Here is a 23,120-nt window from a genome sequence, read left to right on the forward strand (position 1 = left end):
CAAGTGAAAATTATATATGTGTTGGAACATAAATATCCAAGGTCTATTACGTAGAAGGTCATTTCACTGTTTTAGAGACCTCCCCTAGAGGAAATGCAAGAGGTCAGATTCAGAGCACCATGTTTTGTTATGTACACTTTATTTTATTTTGTTGAAGTATAGTTGGTATAGTTGATTCACAGTGTTAATTGCTGCTATGCAGCAAAGTGACTTAGTTGTACATACATACATTTTTCTTCATATTCTTTTCCATTGTGGTTTATCACAGGATGTTGAATATAGTTCCCTGTGGTATAAAGTAGGACCTTGTTGTTTAATGCATTTTATATATACTAGTTTGCATCTGCTAATCCCAAATTTCCAATCCATCCCTCTCCCACCCCCTCCCCCTTGGCAACCACTAGTCTATTCTCTATGTCCCTGATTCTGTTTCTGTTTCATAGATAGGTTCATTTGTGTCATATTTTAGATTCCACACATAAGTGATATCATATGGTATTTGTCTTTCTCTTTCTGACTGACTTCACATAGTATGATAATCTCTAGATCCATCCATGTTGCTGCAGATGGCATTATTTCATTCTTTTTTATGGCTGAGTAGTATTTCATTGTATATGTGTATATACCACATCTTCTTTATCCATTCATCTGTTGATGGACATTTAGGTTGTTTCCCTGTCTTGGCTATTGTGAATAGTACTGCTGTGAACATAGGGGTGCGTGTATCTTTTTGAACTGCAGTTTTGTCTGTATATATGCCCAGGAGTGGGATTGCTGGATCATATGGTAATTCTATTTTTAATTTTCTCAGGAATGTCCATACTGTTTTCCACAGTAGCTGCACCAGCTACATTCCTACTAGCAGTGCAGGAATGTTCCCTTTTCTCCACACCCACTTCAGCATTTCAAATCAGTGTTTCTTATTCCAGCCAGAACGCATTTATTGTTCATATCTGACCCAGCTCCTACTGTGGAGCCTAGCATGTAGTAGGTGCCAAATGAACATTTGTTGATTGGCAGACTAATAATATTTTACAAAATTATTATTATTTTTCATTTGATATTGAGTATTGTCCAGTACTTTAAGATGGTTTATTAATATATAAGCTAGCATTTTTTTTACTGTATGAAAAAATGCAAATTGGAAAATGTTATGAAAGCTGATTTTTCAGTTTTATATTCTATTAAATACATACTACAATTAGAAAATTACAAAAATAAACAATAGCATTGCCAGAATGATTTTATCCCACAGAACACTGCGTGTTTCTTAGTTTGAGATTTTTCATACAAAAGAAAAGTGGAGAATGGATGAATCATAGTCAAACTGCAATACATTTCCCCAAACCTACCTTGTGCTAACTCTAAATAAAACTTCCTTTTTATGTTATCACATCCAGTCTTTACCACCCACAAATGCTCTGCCAAATTACTGATAGAACTCCCTATCCTGTCTTCGTGGCTGTCCAGTGCCTACTCTGTCTTCAGTATCCAGGTGAGGTCCTCCCTCCTCCTGGAAGCCTTCCCTGCAACACTCAGCCTGCAGTGAACTCTTTCCTCTGAACTCGTATAGGAGCAGTAACACTCGTCACACACTTAACATTCTTTGTATTTTTACATTATTGGCTAAATTTCCTGTGTATATGTTTGACCATTCTAGTTAGGCTGATTTTAAGGGTAGCTACAACCACAGAGGTGTGACAATTCGGTCCTGTTGTAAGAAAGTAGAAACTGAAGCCCACCAGGAGGCATTAAGCAAATGGCCCAAGTTCATAGCTTTACTGCATACCTAGACAGTACAGGTTTTGCATACCTTTGTGTCCACATCAATGCTAAGCATGGTGCCTCGTGTATAATACATTTTGAGTTTTTTGTTGTTGTTTTGTTGTAAACTTGATGTAGAACATCCATCTCACTACAGATTTTAAGAATATTTGCTCAGTGATTTGGTAGATGTTTGTGTGAATGTGCTTTCATATGGTGAACAAATACTTGTTTTTTTCAAGGCTGTTTGACAATAGTCTATTCACATATTTGACAGTCTCACCACAACAGACTCCTCTGGCTAAACAAGTTCTGTGTTGATACAGACAGAAAAGGGGTGGGGTGGGGGGGGGGGAAGCTTAGAAAATTGAGTTAATTTACAATTTGTGAAGAAAGATAAAGGTGTATTATTTTTACCCCATGCCTACCCTCTCAACCCCACTCAGGAAAAAGCTGGATATATGTGTGTGTGTATGTATATGTGTGTATATACACATATATATGTATATACACATATATATATATATATTCAAAACTGTGACATGGATCAGTGCCTACAAAAGAACCTGGAAGTATATGGGAAGCAGGGAGGAGGAGGAGGGGATCCTGGCAAAGAAGAGTTCATTGTTGTACAATGAGGTCATTTATTTGAATCTGTATCCAAAAAGGTGTTTCCTTTTAAATATTCACGAGATGTTCTGTCATTATGAGCCCAAAGGGGAGACCTTTATCAGATGCTGGGTGAGAACCAGGACTTCCGCCCTTCACCTTCCATTGGTTGTGAGTCCTTTCGGTAACATATAACCAAGGAGAGTATTGTGTCCTAAGCGCTTGAAAACAAATCACCCCAATTCCCTGTTTTCATTACCTTTAGTCAAAGTCAAACTTCATTAAGTCTGCACACCTTGCAGTCTCCCTCTTGAGGCGGTATTTTTCCCTACCATGAGTCCTTACCCTGAAATCTTCGGCAGAAGTTGCACAGTAGAGTCAGAAACTCAAGCAGTTAGTGAGGTTGGCCTTACGTCCCTTAGCTACCCATGAAAGGCTTGAGGCATCTGCCATCACCTAGGGGTAGGGGGTGGGGAGTTGCTCACAGAGGGGATGGCGTCAGTTTGACAAAATATTGTTAAAACTCCTTAAAGTTGTTAGTGGGAAGCAAGACTGACTACGTGGCCAGGTTGTCCTCCACTGGCCTCACCTGGGTCCTCTGTCCCATTGCTCACTCATCATCATACATCTCTCACACCACCTGGCCTCAAGGTGTTACCTCTCAGCCTCACAGTGTTTTTTCTCTCCTTTTATGTGGATAGTGGTTAGAGACGTCTCACTGAGGTTTCCTGTATCTTTTCCCACTGTGCACAAGAAAGAGTTGGGATGGCCTTACTGCTAGTAGAATATCTCCTTTAAAGACCAGGAAATCATGGGGAAGACCTTTCTGGATACTGATTCTTTCTTCCGCACTCAGCCCCCACAGCAGCCCTGGTTTCCAGGATGTGTTTTGATTTCTTGAATCTATTTAATTATGACTGACTGTCCTTCTTTCTTAGAACAAAGTTCATAAGTCCTTGAGCTGTTCCTGCTCTTTGGGTTACACAGTAATAGTAATGAAAATAACGATGGTAATTAACTTATTGAGGACTTTCTAGGTGCTAGATAACATGTATTAACTCATTAACCCCTGTATTAGGGTTCTCCAGGTATATATCTCCTATTGGTTTTGTTTCATATTATGAGGAATTTGATCATGCAATTATGATCGCTAAGAAGTCCCCATGATTTGCTGTCTGCAAGCTAGAGACCCAGACCCAGTGTGAAGACCTGAGAAATAGGGGCACTGATGGTATAAATCCCAGTTCAAGGCCAGAAGAAGAAATGTGATGTCCCAGCTAGAGTAGCGAGGCAGTGGAAGATGAATTCCCCCATCCTTCTCCTTTTGTTCTATTCAGGCCCTCAGTGGGTTGGATGATGCCCACCCCTGTTGGGGAAGACCATCTACTTTACTGAGTCTGCCAATCCAAATGCTAATCTCATCCCGAGATATCCTCACAGCATACCCAGAAATAATGTTTAATCTTGGCGCCCTGTGGCAAATCAAGTTGACACATAAACCATCACAATCCCTATAGATCTCTGAGGTAGATAACATTATTTCCTCTTCACAGTTAATGGTTTTGCAGGCCAGAGTGGTTGAACAACTGGCCCAAAGTCATAGCTTATAAATGGTGGAGGCAGAATTCATACTCAGTCTGGCTCTAGAACTTGTGTTCTGAACTGTGAGGCTTAGTTGCCTCTCGAGATGTGTGTTCCGTTATAATACTGACAATGATAAATGGCAATATAGATACCCATCAATAGGACATGTGCTTTGAGCTGTTTTTCAGTGAGTTTAATGGTTGCACTGAGCTAAATCCTTTACAATCCTGGTTCCTCTGAATAGGAGCATACTCATGGAGGTGGCTACCTGGAGCTGGAAGAGTGGTCTGTAGTTATGGAGCATTTGGGATTTTGTTGTTGTTGTTATTGCTGTTAAATCTCAGGCGATTATTTATTAATAGCCTCTTTAGGATGTTTGAATGTTTATAGAGTATTGTTGCAGTCTGAATCTGCTTCAAAGTATAATTGAAGGTTCAGATGATTTCCTTCCTTCTCAACCTTGTCATAATGAAGAGTATCCACTCTTTACCTGCAAATAGAAAACCTGAAATTTAATTGTTATTTATTACGGGAAAGGAGAACATAAAAGTGCAAATTTGTTTTTTTTCCTTTTCCCTTTGAAATCCATCTCCTTTCTTTACCGTGGAGACAAAAGATTAGAGAACTCTTTTTTCATGTGCAATACTTCCTGTACTTAATATTTCATAAATTTGAAATGTCCTGAATTTTTATGGCTCAGTAGTTCTTAAGTGTTTTTCTGTTTATTTTTCTGAGAGCATTTAGAAGAAGGAAATATTTTAACTCTCCATTTGTTATGTTGTAATAGTTCCTAAGCATTCCAGTTTATTCATTAGAACCTCTTGTTAGTGTGAAGCTGGAAGCCTTATTATTTTAGGAACATTTTTAAGCTTTCTTATTTTTCTCTCCTGGCACCTTCTAAAAATTCCAGAGCTAACTTTAACATTGCATTCCTGAAATTCAGTGAAAGTCATTTAGGACTTCCTTATCCCCACTAGAAGCCAATTTAGTGACCAGATGTACGTTTTCATTCCCATTACCTAATTTATTTGTAATCGTCAGGGAAAAAGATAATGTGAATAAGAAAATTTCCTGGGAATTCTCTGGTGGGCCAGTGGTTAGGACTCTGTACCTCCACTGCAGGAGCATGGGTTCCATCCCTGGTCGGGGAACTAAGATTCTGCAAGCTGTGTGGTGTGGCCAAAAAAAAAAATTCCAGAAATTATTAATTTACTAATTTTAAATATTTAAAAATTTAAAAAGTATAAAAGTGTATATGGTTGACAAACATTTCCTTGCTTTCAAAAGGATCTGTGAAGCGTAAGCAAACCACTTTTGGTTTCTTGGTTTCAGTAGAGATATATTATGGAGTGCTGAAGTAACATAACAGCTATGATCTCATTTAAAAGGCTTCTTCCTCTCGTCTTAAATTCAACAAAACTTAGTCAACAAACATTTAATGCAAACCTGGAATAGTTAACCCTATTCTCAGTTGCTAAGATTGCAGAAATGAATAAGACCACCTATGTAAACAGCACTCAGATCAAAATAAAATGTCACCAGCCCTCCAGAAACTTCCCTCATAGTTTCTCATGATTCTCCCAATCATTACTCCTCCCTTCTTCTCGAAGGTTAACTACTCTTTTTATGTCTCACACCATATGTTATTGTACTTTTTAAAAATGAATAGTAAGTATGTATTCTCTTGTGTCTTGCTTTTTGTTCAACATTGATTTTGTGAAACTCATTCATTTTGTTGCATTTTACTACAGTTTTCATTATTGTCAAGTATTGGCTCTATGGGTATTCTGAAAATTATCCATTCTACTGTTCATGGACAGTTTGGTCTGTTTCTAGTTTGGACAGTTTGGAGTTGTATGAATAATGTTGCCATGAACATTCTTGGACATGCCTCTGGGTAAACAATGCATATATATGCATTTTTGCTAGGTATGTACCTAAGAATGGAAGCATGCATGAGGATATATGAATGCTTACCTTTAATACAAACTGCCAGTGAATTTTCCAAAGTTTCTGTATCAATTTATTATTCCACCAGCATGACAGATTCTTTTGTTCCAGATCTTTTCCAACATTTGGAATTGTCATTTTTAAATTGCAGTCATTCTATTGTGTACCTCATGTGGTTTTTACTTGCATATTCCTCCTGTTTAATCACGTCAAGACCTTTTCTTATAATTTTTCAGGTTTCTTGCTAATTTTTCTATTGGTCGTCAAACTTGTCAGTTTGTAAAAATTATTTGAATATTCATTACAAACTCGTTGGATAATACCTGTTGCATATACTTTCTCCATTCTCTTATGCTCTTAGTAATCTTTTGATGAACAAAAATCTCTAGTTTTAATGTGGTCCTCTTTCTTTTTTATGGCTAGTAAGTTTTGCCTCTAATTTAAGAAATATATTTGTACTCTGATGTCATGAAGATTTTCGATGTTACCTTCTAGATCCTTGATTGTTTTAACTTTTACATTTAGTTCTCAAAGCCACCATTCTATTTTTTGTGAGCTGGGTTAGGTAGGAGCTAAGTTTCATTTGTATTTTCCAATTGGCCTGCACATTTATTGACAAAACCATCTTATTCCCACAGCACTGCAGTGTTACTTTTATCATCAGTTACTAAATTGTGGCTTCATGTAACAGCATTGATAAACCTCAGAAAAATACAATTAAGCCAAAAAAATGAAGTTGCAGAATAACATAAAGACTGAATTCATTTAAACATAGTAAAACTTGCTATGAACACATTATAAATAGTAACTTTTGGGGGGGCCACAGCTTTAATGAAGCTATTAAGTGAAGGTAGTAATAACACTTGGGAAAAGGGTTAACTCTTAGCAAGGAGGGGAAAGGCTAGTATAAGGGGGCTCAGAGGCGACTTGAAAGGCATTTGTAAGTGTTCATTTCGTTATGATTATTTTCGTATATTACAAATACTTAATATTTTTGTATCTATTCAGTTTTTAAGAAAAATTTAAGTGGTGATTGGCAAATTACCCAAGGGCAACCAAACAGTTTTAGTTTCAGCTTGTCCCTCTTTAATGCCTCTTCATTATCTACCCTTTAGGATTCTCCTTAGTTTCTTGTAGCTTAGCTACCTGTTTAAGAAGGTGTTGTACTTTGTCCAGTATTTCTGAGTTTTCTGTTGGGAGGCTTTCCAGGATATGTATTTTTCCACATTGCAGGAAACTAAAGCCCTCCCATGTACTCTTTCTACATTGAATTCAATTCTCTACTGAATGCATTCAGTACAATTGACAACTCCCTATATCTTAGTATATTTTCCTTCCTTTGCATCTATGAAACCACAGTCTTTGAATTTTCTTACTACCTCACTGGACTCCTTTTCTCAGCCTTATTCTCTAGCTCCTTCTCTTGTGCAGATACCTAAATCTGGGTGTCCTAGGGTTCAGGACTGGGCCCTTTTCTATCTATATAACCTTTATCAGTCCCATAGCTTTAACTCAACAGTAGCTCCCAGATGTATATCTCCAGTGCTGGTCTCTCATTTTAGGACAAGATTTCTATATTCAGTTGTTTATTTGACATGTCCATTTGGATGTCTAATAGACACCTCAACTTAGTGTTTCAGAAATAGTTCTTCATTTTTCACCCCTCTCCTCAAGCCAGTTGGTATCAGTGGAGATTGAATTCGGCTGCAAATAAAAGAAACTATCAATAAAATGACTTTAAAATATAATTTTTTTCTCTTTTTCATATGAGAGGGCTGAAGGTCTTCATTCAAAGCTGTTATGAAGCCTCCTTGGTCATCAGGTTTCTTTTTATGTTTCTGAGTCACACTGTCTTGGCAGGTGCCTCCATCTTTCAGATCATTTCAGTATCCATAGTGGTCTTGGGACACCACCATCATGTTCAGGTTTCAGGAGGAAGATGATGGGAAAGATAGATAAAAGAGTGAAAAGGGAACATCACTTAGCTTGAAATAAACTTTCCAGAAATCTCACATGTTATTTCCAATTATATTTTGTTGGCCAGAACCCAGCCAATGGGCACACACCTAGCTGCAAGGAAAAGAAGGCAAAAATAGTTTTAGCTGGACCCATTTCCATCTTTAATATAAACTCTGAATGTTGTTACCAAAGAAGGAGGAGAGAAGTGGAACTGTGTGGCAGGTAGAGGGATCTTCCACACTATTTCTTCTTCCGTTCTTGCCATCTAAGTAAACAGAACTATTGTCTACCTAGTGATTCAGATAAAAATCCTAGGGTCATTCTTGATTCCTCCCCACATCTAATCTATCAGCCAGTCTTCTTAGTTTTGTTTCCAAAGTACATCTTGAACCTATCACGTTCTCTCCCTTTCCTCTGCTACCCCTTTAATATAAGCCATCATCATCTCCTGGGTAGATGTATTATTGCAGTGAACTCCCTATCAGGTCTCTTTTCTTCAGTTTTCATCACCCATTCTCTTTACAGCAACCAGTGTGCCAGTGTGGTTTGCTTTGGTTTTGCCTTTGTTTTTTTGCTTTTTCTTCAATAAAGCCACATCGGCTTCCTACATAACGGTTTTCAGTGACTTCCTATGTACATAAGGACTCAGCTTCTTAACAGTGGCCTGCATGAGCACCTGCATGTACCATCTCACCCTTTGCTTACCTTTTCCAGCAACAAAAGCTTCATGCATATCAAGTTCTTGGCATTTCAGAACTTTTGTGCCACAGCATGCTCCTTCCAGCAGTTTTGAATTTTGTTTGTTGTCTGTCACTGGAACATAGGCTCTGTAAAGTCAGGAGGAGCTTGTCAGAACTTTTCAGCCATGTTACCCACACCTGGAGCAAGAGCTACCTAAGTCCTGGTGGTGTTCAATATTGTTGAATGTACAACTATGTCTTATTTGTGAGGCTATATGAAAATTTTATTTCTTATTATGGCTTATACTATATTCTAGATATTCTGAATATTCCACAACAAACATGAATTCCTTTTGAATGTTAAAACGTTTTATTTTAGTGACATTAAATAATTTATAGTGTATAATTTCTAATGTATAATTATTAAGTCTGAAGTTACCTAATTATTAGTTAAACTTACTAATATTTTAGAGCAGCACTTATAATATGTAAGATGTGGGCTAGGAACATCAGGTAATGAGCAAATCAGGCACTCGTAACCTCAAGAAGCTTACAATTCAGAAATGGAAACTAAGAAATAAGCAATTTATATTCTAGACCATATATTCTAAACCACACTTCAGCAAGTACTAACAAAGATACCTAAATCAGATGTGAGTTATTACTATATATTGCCCCACCCCCAACTGGTGCAGGTAGCATACCTGTACTGTGTAAACATGGCCTCTCATGCAGCTGTTATATAGACAAATTCAAGTTGTTGCTTGTTCTTACAGCAAAAAGTTTCTTCCATACTGATTCACATTTTTATTACTTATTCCAAAAGCAAAACAAAAAGAACAAAAAACAAAACAAATAATAAAAAGTACCACTCCCTGAAGCAAGTTTCTGAGTGTACTTGACATTGCTATGCAGGTATTAGGAAAGTTCTTTTTCAGGACTTGGCCTACCTTAGAGATGCTACTTAGCTTATTTCAGAAAAACTGAGCAGTGTTCTCTGAGTGTGCTGATTAATCTGCTTTTTTATTGGATAACAGCCTCAGGGAAAGGCACCATTAGAAAATCAAAGCAGCAAAACTTTAACGTCTCCAAAGAGCTCTAGAGATAAGGTATAAGTGAATTAAAAAAGGAAATATTAATAACCTTAGTTTAGCTTAAAGAATAAATGCCTCATGACATTAAGAAATGTTCAGTAAGCTGTTTATAAGAACTAAGACTAATATAGCAAGCATTGTAAAATATAGTAATGTTATGGTGCTGTTTAAAGTTCAGTTTGATGATTCCTTTATCTTTTATTTTCTTAATTCTTGAGATATTCATAGTTATAGTTTTATTAATATGAGGCATCCTCAGAATTCTAAATATAAACTACTTAATAATTATTATTACTATTGTAGATACCATTTATTGTGCAGTGTACTCTGCAAAGATTGAGAGATTTAATGTTATTTTTCCTATATTCTTTTAAAGCCTAAACATGGCTAGGTTCATCTTAAGTATTTAATACATATTTGTTTATTTTACTATAATGTTGAGAAAACACTGTATTGGGAATTATAAATAAAATATTACTCTTAACTCCGTCACTTGCTAAATGGAATACCTTGGCTGGTTTTTCATAGACTACATAATTGCTAAGGTTTCCCCTAGCTGTAAATCCTATAGTTTTCTTTCTTTCTCTCCTAGCTTCCCTTTCTCTCTTTCTTGTTCTCTCATTCTTTCTGTCTTTCTGTATCTTCCTTTCTTTTTCCCTTCCTTCCTTCCTTTTTGGGTCAATGAATACACTTTCCCAGTTTTAGGTGTAGTCATCAACAAGCGTTTGTTGAATACCTACTGATAAAATACCAGCTGTTGTTCCACTTACTGGAATTCTGCAGTTAAGATAAGAACAGTCAATGAACAACCGAGTCTTTGCATTCTCATGGAGTTCAGAGTTTGTCTTCCTCGAGGGAAGACTCTGCCTGATTCATTCATATGTTCTTCCATGGTGTATAGAAGAGAGCATTTATTCTGTTGATGCTTTAAGGGAAAAGCTAATGAATGTAGAACAGAAAAAAAGAGTGAAATGAACTTTTGACCCCTTCAGGTTTGAAAAGGCAATTCTGTCCTTGATGAAGTGTAATTAAGGAAACACTGGATGGCCTCAGAGAGTTTGAACCAAGGAGACAAAAACGTAGGTAATTAAAGGCATTTCTGTTCATGTGTTCATCTTCCATAGCAGTTTAATTTTCACAAACTATCCACCAGTGTCCCTAAAAACCCTTCACTACTCGGAATTTAGGCCATTATGATTAGCTGACAGACATTTCAAGCTGTCACAAAAAAGGAACTCTTTCAGGCTGTAGTTCAATTTCAGTAACATCACCATTTATGTGTACTAGTTTCTGTAATTATCTTAATCTCCTACTACATTTTGTCTTTATCCTTTTACGAAAAATATGAAAACTGGAAAACAACTCAGAGGGCAAGAAGTATGACTTACAAGCCTACTCTATTTTAAATAACATTGGAAAATGTTTGAAAAAATTATATTGTAACCAGAGTCTCACTAGATTTAAGCAAGTATACTATGCATTTGACTGTCAAATTAAAACAAAAAACCAAATTTAAGAACGTGTATGGAATGTTGGAATTTCATCATTGACGATTAGGTCTAACAAAAAAAGATAGCTTTTTTATTCTTCAGACTAAGAGAAACTTCCTGTATTTGCCTACTATTTGACTGCTATACATGAGACTTTAACACGTTATCAGAAATGCATTAAGTGTTAAAGTGTACCCACAAATGGGGGTGTCTGGTAGCCAGTTGGTGGTGGTTTTCCCACTCCTCACCAAAAGCATCCTTCCCCTTCATTTCTCCTTTTCTTTCTCTTTTCTTCTTCTATCACCTTTATTGTTCCTATGTGCATTTTCTCTGCTTCTGTGTTAGGCCTGTTAGTGACACTTAAAGGGACCTGCAAGCATTGCAGACCTCATGATAGAGCTAGAGAAGCTAGAATGGGTTGACTATGAATTTTAAATATTTGGAATTTTTGGCACCTGTGGACTTTTTCTCTTTTTTTAAAATAATGTTTCTGAGAGTTTGAGACTTGTTAACCTTAGAAATGCTTGACTGGCACAGCATGGCTTAGTGGAAAGCGTGTATGTGTACGAACACTGGATTAAAAGCTTGGCTCTATCATTAATTAGCTACATAACCCTGAACTAGTTACTTATATACTTAGAAAGTCAGTGTTTTCATTTATAAAGTGTGTATTAAAATATTGATCACTTGATATTATTGTGAAGATTAGGTATAGACATATATAGTATATATAGTAGACATTCAATAAATGGTGTTATTGTCATGAGGATTAATTACAGTAATTATTTGTTCTAGTATATTGGAGTAAATTACTTTTATATTTAAAACATGCATTCAATTTAATGAAAGATACCACATTCACATTAAATTCACATTAAATTCACATTAAATGTCCACAATAAAATGGACAACCTGGAAGAAATGGACAAACTCTTAGAAAGGTACAATCTCCCAAGACTGAACCAGGATGAAATAGAAAATATGAACAGACCAATCACAAGTATTGACATTGTGATTTAAAAACTCCCAACAAACTAAAGTCCAGGACCAGATGGCTTCACAGGCAAATTCTATCAAACATTTAGAGAAGAGTTAACACCTATACTTCTGAAACTATTCCCAAAAAATCTGCAGAGGGAGGAACATTCCCAAATTCGTTCTATGAGGCTACCATCATGCTGGTACCAAAGCCAAACAAAGATACCACAAAAAAAAATTACAGGCTGAGATTACTGATGAATATAGACGAAAAAATCCTCAACAAAATACCAGCAAACCTAACCTAACAATGCATTGAAAGGATAATACACCATGAACACATAGGATTTTTCCCACGGACACAAGGATTTTTCAATATCCACAAATCAGTGTGATACACCACATCAACAAACTGAAGAATAAAAACCATATGATTGTATCAATAGATGCAGAAAAAAGGCTTTTGACAAAATTCCACGGCCATTTATGATAAAAACTCCCCAGAAAGTGGGCATAGAGGGAACATACCTCAACATAATAAGGGCCATATATGATAAACCTACAGCTAACATCATACTCAGCAGTGAAAAGCTGAAAGCGTTTCCTCTAACATCAGGAAAAAGACAAGGATGTCCACTCTCACCATTATTCAACATAGTTTTGGAAGTCCTATCTATGTCAGTCAGAGAAGAAAAAGAATTACAAGGAATTAAAATTGGAAGAGAAGTAAAACTGTCACTGTTTGCAGATGACATGACATTATACATAAAAAATCCTAAAGATGCTACCAGAAAACTACTAGAGCTCATCAATGAATTTGGTAAATTTGCAGGATACAAAATTAATACATAGAAATCTGTTGCATTTTTGTACATTAACAATGAAAGAGCAGAAAGAGAAATTAAAGAAACAATCTTCTTTACCATTGCATCAAAAAGAATAAAATATCTAGGAATAAACCTACCTAAGGAGGTAAAAGACCTATACATCGAAAACTATAAGATACTAATGAAAGAAATCAAAGATGACAGAAACAGATGGAAAGATATAGCATGTTTGATTAGAAGAATCAATATTGTCAAAATAACTATACTTTCCAAGGCAATCTACAGGTTCAATGCAATCCCTATCAAATTACCAATGGAATTTTTCACAGAACTGGAACAAAAAATATTAAAATTTGTATGGAGAAACAAAAGACCTCAAATAGCCAAAGCGATCTTGAGAAAGAAAAATGGAGCTAGAGGAATCAGGCTCCCTGACTTCAGACTATACTACAAAGCTACATTCATGAAAATAGTATGGTACTGTCACAGAAACAGAAATAGAGATCAATGGAACAGGATAGAAAACCCAGAAATAAACTCAAGCACCTGTAGTCAATTAATTTATGACAAATGAGGCAACACTATACAATGGAGAAAAGACAGTCTCTGCAATAAATGGTGCTGGGAAAACTGGACAGCTACATGTAAAAGAATGAAATTAGAACATTCTTTAACACCATACACAAAAATAAACTCAAACAGGGTTAAAGACCTAACTGTAAGACCTGACACTCTAAAAATCTTATAGGAGGGCTTCCCTAGTGGCGCAGTGGTTGAGAGTCCACCTGCCGATGCAGGGGACACGGGTTCATGCCCTGGTCCGGGAAGATCCCACATGCCATGGAGCGGCTGGGCCCGTGAGCCGTGGCCGCTGAGCCTGCGTGTCCGGAGCCTGTGCTCCGCAACAGGAGAGGCCACAACAGTGAGAGGCCCGCGTACTGCAAAAATAATAATAAAATAAAATTTAAAAATAAATAAAAATCTTTAAAAATAAATAAAAATCTTGTAAGAAAAGAGGCATAACGCTCTTTGATATAAATCTCAGGAATATGTTTTTTGATCTGTCTTGTAGAGTAGTGGAAATAAAAACAAAAATAAATAAACAAATGGGACCTAAGTAAACTCAAAAGCTTTAGCACCGCAAAGGAAACCATAGAAAGACAGCCCACAGAATGGGAGAACATACTTGCAAGCGAAGCAACTGACAAGGGATTATTCTCCAAAATCTACAAACAGCTTGTGTAGCTCAACATCAAAAAAACAGACAAACCAATCAAAAAATGGGCAGAAGATCTAAATAGATGTTTCTCCAAAAAAGGCAAAAAGGATGCTCAGCATTACTAATTATTAGAGAAATGCAAATCAAAGTACAATGAGCTATTACCTCACACCAGTCAGAATGGCCATCATCTAAAAGTCTACAAACAATAAATGCTGGAGAAGGTGTGGAGAAAAGGGAGCCCTCCTCCACTGTTGGTGGGAATGTAAATTGGTACAGCCCCTTTGAAGAACAGTATCAACATTCCTTAAACTAAAAATAGAGCTATGATATTATCCAGGAGTCCCACTCCTGGGCATATATTCAGAGCAAACCATGGTTTGAAATGATTCATGCACCCCAGTATTCACTGCAGCTCTATGTACAATAGCCAAGACATGGAAGCAACCTAAATGTCTTATAGATGAATGGATAAAGAAGATGTGGCACGTATATACAGTGGATTAATACTCAGCCATTAAAAAGAATGAAATAATGCCATTTGCAGCAATGTGGATGGGCCTGGAGATTATCATATTAAGTGAAATATGTCAGAGAAAGGTACACATCGTATGATATCACTTATATGTGGAATCTAAAATATGACACAAATAAACCTATCTGTGAAACAGACTCACAGACTTAGAAAACAAACTTATGTTTACCAAAGGGGAAAGGTGGGGGTGGGGACAAATAAATTGGGAGTTTGTGATTGACATGTACACACTACTATATTTAAAACAGATAACCAGCAAGGGTCTACTATATAGCTCAGGGAACTCTGCTCAATATTCTGTAACCTAAATGAGAAACAAATTTTTAAAAGAACAGATACATGTATATGTATAAATGAATCACTTCACTATTCAGCTAACACAATGTTGTTAATCAACTACAATATAAAATAAATTTTTTTAAAAAATTAAAATAAAAATTTACAAAAAAAGAAACAAGCATAATACAAAAGAATACCATCAAACCGTAAAAGGAAAAACAAAAGGAATAAACACAGAAGAATTATAGAATCAACTGGAAAAGAAGGTTTAAAATGGCAACAACTACGTACTTATCAATAATTACTTTAAATGTCGGTATACTAAATGCTGTGATTAAAAGACACAGAGTGGTAGAATGGATAATAAAAGAACGTACAGCATGCTGCCTACAAGAAACTTGCTTTAGGGCAAAGACATGCATAGATTGAAAGTGAGAAGATGAAAAAAGTATTTCATGCAAATGGAGATGGCGAGAAAGATGGTTTAGTGATACTTATATCAGATAAAATAGACTTTAAAACAACACCTATAAACAAAGACAAAGAAGTCCACTATATAATGATAAAGGAATCAATACAAGAAGAGAACAGTACACTTGTTAACATATATGCACCCAATATAAGAGAACCTAAATATATAAAACAAATGCTGATCAAAGGGAGAGATTGACAGGAATACAATAGTAGGAAACTTTAATGCCCCACTGACACCAATGGACAGATCTTCTAGTCAGAAAACCAATAAGGCAAAAGAGATCCTAAATGACACAGTAGAACAGTTGGACTTAATTGATATCTACAAGACACTACATCCAAAAAAAATACATTCTTTTCAAACACGCATAGAACATTCTCTAGTATAGACCACACACTGGGGGACAAAACAAGCCTTAATATATTTAGGATAGAAATTATTTCAAATATCTTTTCTGATCACAATGGTATGAAATTAGAAATCAGACACAGAAATAAAAATGAGAAAAAACAATCAAATGGAGACAAAACCACATGCTACTAAAAAACCAGTGGGTCAATGATGAAGTCAAAGAAGAAATCAGAAAATACCTCTAGAAGAACGACAATGAATACACAACCTTACAACATCTATGGAATGCAGCAAAAGCAGTTCTAAGAAGGAAGTTCATAGCAATACAGATATTTCTCAAGAGAAAAAAATCTCAAATTTTTCCTACCACCTAAAGGAATTATGAAAAGAACAAAACCCAAAGTAAGCAGGAGGAAGGAAGTAAAGATCAAAGAGGAAATAAATAGATATTAAAAAGAAATAGAAAAGATCAATAAGATGAAGAGCTTTTTTTTTTTTTTTTTTTTGCGGTACGCGGGCCTCTCACTGTTGTGGCCTCTCCCGTTGTGGAGCACAGGCTCTGGACGCACAGGCTCAGCGGCCATGGCTTACGGGCCCAGCCACTCCACGTCATGTGGGATCTTCCTGGACGGGGGCACGAACTCACGTCCCCTGCATCAGCAGGCGGACTCTCAACCACTGCGCCACCAGGGAAGCCCCAGAGCTGGTTTTTTGAAACAAAATCAACAAACCTCTAGCCAAGCTCACCAAGAAGGAAAGAGAGAGGACCCAAATAAACAAAATAAGAAATTAAAGAGGAGAAATAACAACCAATATCACAGAAATACTAAAAATCATAAGATAATACCATGAACAATTACATGCCAACAAATTGGAGTACCCAGAAGAAACAGAGAAGTTTCTAGAAACATATAGCCTGCCAAAATTGAGTCAAGAAGAAACAATAATTTGAACAGACTGGTCACTAATAGTGAAATAGAATCTGTAATTTAAAAAAAACCCAAAAAACTCCCCACAAACGGAAGTCCAGAACTGTATGGCTTCACTGGGGAATTCTATCAAACATACAAAGAACTTATAGCTATCTGTCTCAAACTATTTCAAAAAGCTGAAGCAGAGGAAACACTCCTAAAGTCACCATATGAAGCCACCATCACCCTGATACCAAAACCAAAGACACTACAAAAAAGAAAATTACAGTCCAACATATTTGATGAATAAAGAAGCAAAAATCCTCAACAAAATTTTGGCAGACTTACTCCAACAATACATAAAACGAATTATACACCATGGTGAAGTTGGATTCATTACAGGGTTGCAAGGATGTTTCAGCATACATAAATCAATTGATGTGGTACACCACATTAACAAGAAAAGACAAAAACCACATGATCATCTGAATAGTTGTGGAAAAAGCATTTGATAACATTCAATATCCAAGATAAAAACTCCCACTGAAGTGGTAACATATCTCAACATAATAAAAGCCATTTATGAAAAACTCACAGCCAACATAATACTCAAGGGTGAAAAGCTGAAAGCCTTCCCACTAAATTCTGGAACAAGATAAGGATGCCCACTGTCACCACTTCTATTCAACACAGTATTGGCATTCTGAGCCAAGCAAGCACACAAGAAATTAAAGGTATCCAAGTTGAGAGGAGGGAGATAAAATTGTCATTATATACATATGACATGGTACTCTGTATAGAAAACCCTAAAGATTTCACACAAAACTATTAGAATAAATGAATTCAGCAAGGTAGCAGGCCACAAGATTAATATTCAGAAATCATGCATTTCTTTATACTAACAAATATTAGAAAGTAAAAAATATATATACCATTTAAAATTGCATCAAAAAAATAAAATACCAGGCTTCCCTGGTGGTGCACTGGTTGAGAGTCCGCCTGCCAATGCAGGGGACACGGGTTCGTGCCCTGGTCCAGGAAGATCCCACATGCTGCGGAGCGGCTGGGCCCGTGAACCATGGCCACTGAGCCTGCACGTCCAGAGCCTGTGCTCTGCAACGGGAGAGGCCACAACAGTGAGAGGCCCACGTAGCACAAAAAAAAAAAAAAAAAAAGCCAGGAATAAATCTAACAAAGGAGGTTAGAGACCTCTATGATGAGAACTATAAAACACTGATAAAGGTAACTGAAGGTGATTCAAAGAAATGGGAAGATAGCTCATGCTTTTTGATTAGAAGTATTAATATTGTTAAAATGATCATACTATCAAAAGCAGTCTTCAAATTTAATGTGATCTCTGTCAAACTACCTGTGACATTTTTCATAGTACTACAAAAAATAATTCCAAAATTTATATGGAATCACAAAAGACCCATAACTGCCAAAGCAATCCTGAGGAAAAAGAACAAAGCTAGAGGCATTACCCTCCCAGACTTCAGACAATACTGCAAAGCTACAGTGATCAGAACAGCATCATATTGGCACAAAACCAGACATATAGATCAATGGAACAGAATAGAGAGCTCAGAAATAAACCCAGACAACTATGGTCCATTAATCTTAAACAAAGGAGACAAAAGTATACAATGAAGAAAAGACAGTGTCTTCAGCAAGTGGATTGGAAAAGCTGAACAGCCTCATGTACATCAATGAAATTAGAACACTCCCTCCCACTATATACAAAAATAAATGTAAAGTGGTGTATAGACTTAAAAGTAAGACATGACACCATAAAACTCTTAGAAGAGAACATAGGCAAAACATTCTCTGACATACATTGTAGCAATATTTTCTTAGATCACTCTCCCAAGGCAAAAGAAATAAAAGCAAAAATGGAACCTAATCAAACTTAAAAGCTTTTTCACAATTGACATATATACACTACCAAATGTAAAATAGCCAGTGGGAAGCAACTGTGTGGCACAGGGAGATCAGCTCAGTGCTTTGCAACCACCTAGAGGGGTGGGATAAGGAGGGTGGGAGGGAGATGCAAGAGGGAGGGTATATGGGGATATACATATGCATATAGCTGATTCACTTTTTTATACAGCAGAAACTAACAACACTGTAAAGCAATTATACTCCAATAAGGATCTTAAAAAAAAAAAAAAAGCTTTTGCACAGCAAAGGAAGCCATCAACAAAACAAAGAGAAAACCTATGGATTAGTTGAAAGTATTTTCAAATGATACAAACAGGTGTTAATTTCCAAAATATACAAGCAGCTCATACAACTTCATATGAAAGAAACAAACAACCCAATCAAACAATGGGCATAACACCTAAATAGACATTTCTGTAAAGAAGACATACAGATGGCCAACAGGCACATGAAAAGATGCTCAACATTGGTAATTATTAGATAAGTGAAAATCAAAACCATAATGAGGTATTATCTCACACTGGTCAGAATGACTATCATCAAAAAGTCTACAAATAATAAATAATGGAGAAGGTGTGGAGAAAAGGGAACCCTCCTACACTGTTGGTAGGAATGTAAATTGGTGCAACCACTATGGAAAACAGTATGGTGGTTGCTTAAAAACTAATAATAGAGCTACCATATGATACAGCAATCTCACTCCTGGGCATATATCCAGAAAAGATGAAAACTCCAGGTCAGAAAGATACATGCACCCCATGTTCATAGCACTATTTACAGTAACCAAGACATGGAAGCGACATAAGTGTCCATCAAGAGACGCATAGATAAAGAAGATGTTGTATGTATACTCAATGGAATACTACTTAGCCATGAAAAAGAATAAAATAATGCCATTTGCAGCAATATGGATGGACCTATAGAATATCCTGCTAAATGAAGTCAGTCAGAGAAAGGTAATTATGTGATATCACTTATATGTGAATTAAAAAAAACAATACAAATTAATCTATTTACAAAATAGAAACAGACTCACAGATACAGAAAACAAAATTAGAGTTACCAAAGGGGAAAGGGGAGGTGGGAGGGATAAATTATGAGTATGGGATTAACAGATGTACACTACTATATGTAAAATAGATATGCAACAAGGATTTACTGTATAACAAGGAACAATATTCAGTATCTTACAATAAACCTATAATAGAAAACAATTTGAAAAAATTATATATAACAATCTCTTAGCTGTACACCTGAAACTAACACAGTATTGTAAGTCAAGTATACTTTAATTTTTTAAAAACCCTTATTTTTTTTAAAGCTAAAAGCACAATTGGCTTTCTCCCCAAATTTTTATCTGATCCTTAATAAAGTGTTAATCCCTAAATTTTCAACAATGAGAATCTTGGGTATTGGCGACAGATACTAAAATAAGACAGTGAGTAAGTTAATCAAAAAATCTACAAGCAGTAAGTGTTGGGGGCTTCTCTGGTGGTGCAGTAGTTGAGAGTCCGCCTGCCGAGGCAGGGGACACAGGTTCATGCCCCAGTCCGGGAAGATCTCACATGCTGCGGAGCAGCTGGGCCCGTGAGCCATGGCCGCTGAGCCTGCGCGTCCGGAGCCTGTGCTCCGCAACGGGAGAGGCCACAACAGTGAGAGGCCCGTGTACCGCAAAATAAATAAATAAAATAAATAAAATTTAAGAGTATTTTATACATAGAAAGAAAATGGTAAAGTGTAAAGCAAAGATTAAAATTTTTGCTTACAAATAACTGATTCCCCTGCTTTGCTTAATTTCTGAAGATAGTAGTGTGGTGTCCTGCAAAATAAATTGAAAAATCTCAGCCAGAACTCTCCTGATAGGGCTTCCTTGGTGGTGCAATAGTTAAGAATCCGCCTGCCAGTGCAGGGGATACGGATTTGAGCCCTGGGCTGGGAAGATCCCACATGCTGTGGAGCAGCTAAGCCTTTGTGCCACAACTACTGAGCCTGTGCTCTAGAGCCCATGAGCCACAACTACTGAGCCTGCATGCCACAACTACTGAAGCCCGTGTACCTAGAGCCCGTGCTCCACAACAGGAGAGGCCACCACAATGAGAGGCCCACACACTGCAACGAAGAGTAGCCCCCCTCACTGCAACTAGAGAAAGTCCGCATGCAGCAACGAAGACCCAACACAGCCAAAAATAAAATAAAATAAACAAAAAAACAAACAAAAAAACTCTCCTGATAATTGTGTCAGGATTCCATGAAACATACTAAAGGATGCATTTAAGACAAAGGTTTATACTCAATGCAGCTTAAAAATGACAGTCAACAAGAAAATAATTTTTGAAAAAGGCTAATTAGTTTTGAGTTAGTTCTATCTGAATATGTGCATATATGTCATATGTATATTTGTAAAATGATAGAATGTTTAAAGAGACATTCTAATTTCCCACTGGTTTATTCTGTGACCCTTAAATTCCCATGTTTTGTTTTGTTTGTTTTTCGGCACCCACAATTAACAACTACATCCATTTGAATTAATTTCCCGAACATCAGTGAAACAATACCAAGTAATTGGGACAGAAGTATAGGAGTGGTAAGGATAGGGATGATGTGTAAAGAAATCAAGGCTAATTAATAATTTCCGGTCTTACTACTTCTCATCTAGTGTTTTCTTCTGTCTCATCAACATGGGGACTTGGGTGTAGTAGATTTTGATAGACTAGAGAACTTGAAAGCAAGTTCCAATAAAGGAGATACTCCGTCAAATTTACTGATATGATCTTAGTACCTAGGATGTAACTTGGCACATAGTAGGATCTTATTAGTCACTTGTTCATTAGCTATTTTTTTGAGTGATTTCTATTTGCCATGCATTTTTCAAGAAGTGAAAATATATCATTAAGCAAAACATGTAAGATTCCTTGTCCTTTGGAATCTATATTTCAGTAGGGGGTGAGAAAATACAAGCATAATTAACAAAGCATTTAGAATACTAAAAGGTGATATGCTATGTAAAATTAACAAGGCTGAGTAAGAAGAATTTGGAACATAGAAATGATGGAACAGTTGAGATTTTAAATGGAGTGCATAAGGTAGGGCTCAATGAGGTGATATATGAGCAAAGACTTGAATAAATGTGGATATGAGACACATGAATATCTGGGAGAAGACTATTACAGGCAGAGGTAACTGCAAGTGAAAAGGTCCTGAGGTGGTAACACGACTAGTGTTATGAAGGAACATTTAGAGGCCAGCGTAGCATACAGTCTGATTTATGTTTTGAACACATCACTCTGGTTGCTGTGCTGAGAGTAGATGGCGGCAAGGATAGAAGCAGGGAGGCCTGTGACAAGACTATGGAAATTAACCAGGTAAGAAATGATAGTGGTTTAGATCAGACTGTGAAAGCAGTGAGAAGTATGCCTATCTACCCATTCATTTTACGAATCATAATTGATGGTGTTTTGTGTCAGGCATTATTCTTTTTTTTTTGGCCATGCTGTGCAGCTTGTGGGATCTCAGTTCTTGGACCAGTGATGTAACCTGGGCCACAAAAGCCCGGAATCCTAACCACCAGGCTACCAAGAAACTCCCCACTTCTGAACACTTTAAATATTCATATGCCTTTATTTGCTTAAGTAATGTGGTAGCTGGATAATGGTCCCTCAAAGATGTCTGTATCCCAGTCCCTAGACCTGTGAATATGTTACTTTATATTGTAAAAGAGACCTTGCAGATGTGATTAATTTAATCATGTGGGGATGAGTAAATTCCACTGGATTATTCTGGAGGGTATGGTGTAATCACAGGGGTCTTTAAAAGAGGGTGTCAGAGGGTCAGAGTCAGTGGTAGAAAGCTGTGAAGATGGAAACAAAAAGTTGGAGTGACGTGAGGAAAAAGCCAAGAACCACTGAATGTAGAAACCTCCACAAGCTGAAAAATGCAAGGAAAAACAATCTCCCAGAAGAAATACAGCCCTACCAACATCTTGATTTTTCACATTTAGACCCATTTTAGATTTCTGACCTCCACAACTGTAAGATAATAAATTTGTTTTGTTTTCAGACACTAAGTTTGTGGTCATTTCTTACAGCAGCAATAAGAAACTAATAGGGAACATAAGCTGTCCAAATAAATATATAACAATCACATGACTCTACTATAATTTATTTAACCATTCCTATATTGTTCAAATTTTAGATTGTTGCCAGTTTTTTCTTGTTATAAATAATGCTGAAGAGAATATCCTTATGGATAAATCTTGGAATGCACTTCTGATAATTTTCATAGGTTTGGATATGGAATGACTGCTGTAGTGATTACTGTCTCTGTACTTTAAAATATAAAAATCAGAGACTGCATTCACACACCAAGATTTACTTTATTAACACCAGTGTTTTATGTAATAAAATAAATAAAATACAATTGGTAGAGGTTAAGTACCCTTTAATCTCCTTTGCCATCCTGCTTCCCCAGCCCTACC

General features: G+C 36.5%; 1 pseudogene; it reads right to left on the bottom strand.

Annotated features, from left to right (window-relative positions):
* The window catches only part of LOC136118567 (E3 ubiquitin-protein ligase MARCHF2-like), a 58,644-nt pseudogene that overhangs the window by 3,325 nt on the left and 32,199 nt on the right, over nucleotides 1-23,120 (bottom strand).

Source organism: Phocoena phocoena, chromosome 2 (assembly GCF_963924675.1).
Source record: "Phocoena phocoena chromosome 2, mPhoPho1.1, whole genome shotgun sequence".
Lineage (NCBI taxonomy): Eukaryota > Metazoa > Chordata > Mammalia > Artiodactyla > Phocoenidae > Phocoena > Phocoena phocoena.